The sequence below is a fragment of the Cicer arietinum genome, chromosome 6, assembly GCF_000331145.2.
Source record: "Cicer arietinum cultivar CDC Frontier isolate Library 1 chromosome 6, Cicar.CDCFrontier_v2.0, whole genome shotgun sequence".
Classification (NCBI taxonomy): Eukaryota; Viridiplantae; Streptophyta; class Magnoliopsida; order Fabales; family Fabaceae; genus Cicer; species Cicer arietinum.
In genome coordinates, this window is record NC_021165.2 from 46945474 (window position 1) to 46947173 (window position 1700).

The window sequence follows — 1700 nt, forward strand, 5'->3', positions numbered from 1 at the left end:
TATATATATATATATATATATATATTAAATGTATTAATCTTGTGTATTTTTATAGTTATAAAAAAAATGCGATAAAAGATATTGTAGAGTGTGTAATTAAATGAGTATTTTTATGCTTAAAAAATTATTAACAAAAACTGTGTATAAAATTTGTACCATTTAACTAGCATTTGATGGTGTATGAACATAAAATATTAACCATAATTTAAAAGATAAATTATATAATTGATAATCATAAACTCTATTTTTATTAAAGTATACATTTTTTCCTACACATGTTAAAATGTTTTCGAAATAATGCTCACTATGCATTGATGGTTTGAATTGAGAAAGCATTAGGAATAAAGGAAGAGAAGAATTTGAAAGTGTTCGACGTATTCAAAATAATATATATTAGTTAAATAAAAGAAAATGATTTGTATCAATATATATTGAAGTAACAATGTTGATTTACAAGAAAAGGGGGTTTGAATTATAAATGCACCTTTTAAAAATTCCTGTTAAAACATAAGAAAAATACTCAAGATTGATCTTGGTTATGAAAACAGAAAACGGAGAACGTTCTCGGTTTTTGATGTAAAACAGAGAACGTTCCTTGATTAGCTTAAAACAAAAAATCAGTTTATGTTTTATCTTGATTAGTCAATTCAGTATGATAAATAAAGAGATAGGATAGAGAATACCACTCAAGGATTTTATCCTGGTTCACCCAACGTGGGTTACGTTCAGTCCTCACACTGTGAGATTTTCCACTATGTGTTTAAAAACAAAGTACCTTCTTGATCTTACAACACCTAGTCTAAATCAACCTTGATCTAATTCAATCTCTATTACTTTCCACCCAGAAAGCAATAACAACACCTATCTAACCTTGATAGAATGTAATCTTAAACAAACTATAAAGAAACTCTTATAGTTTGAGTTTTTACAATTTGATTGTTTTGAAAGAATCTTAGATTTCTCAACTCTTATTTGAGAATTGATTCTTTACAAAGGATCTAATGATAATTGCGCAGACTAATATATGAATATGAATCAGCAGCTGTTTCGCAAAAAGCAGAATGTATGATTGCCTCTGTTTTGCAGAATTTCAAGTATGTATGTGATTGATTTATGGATTTCTTAGCACTAGAATTTCTTGTCTTGATTCTGGATATTAGCCTTCTATTTATAGGATGTAGAGGCACTGAATGAAGGTACACAAGAGCTATTGGAGAGGCTCTGCTTTTTGACTGAAACATTATTTCAGAATAAAAAATCCTTCTTTGAAATAACTTTTTGACTTTATTGGTTTAGCATTTGAAGCAGTTATGTCCTCTTTTAGAAAGTACTCTTGACGTTTCTTCATTGATCTTGGATGGTACATTCTCTGTCTTGAGTCTTGAGTGTAGTTAGGGAAGTTTGGAGATGAATTACAGGCTATTTCATAGGAGATGCAGTGCTGCTGTTATTGTGCAGAAAACAGAGAATGATTAACGTTCTTAGTTTGTCAGTTTGAACTTTCTTGAGCTTCAATAATCATTATGGAGTTCCCGTTTTAATCATTCTGGATTTCCTTTGCAATTGTCTTGTCATATGTCAAGATTGATCGAACTTTCTTGACATTTGATTTTTGGAGTTTGCAAACTGTCATGACTTTTGTCTGTCTTTGAGTCCTTTTATTTTTGAGATCAAATAGCCTTTTTGAGCTTGGATGAATC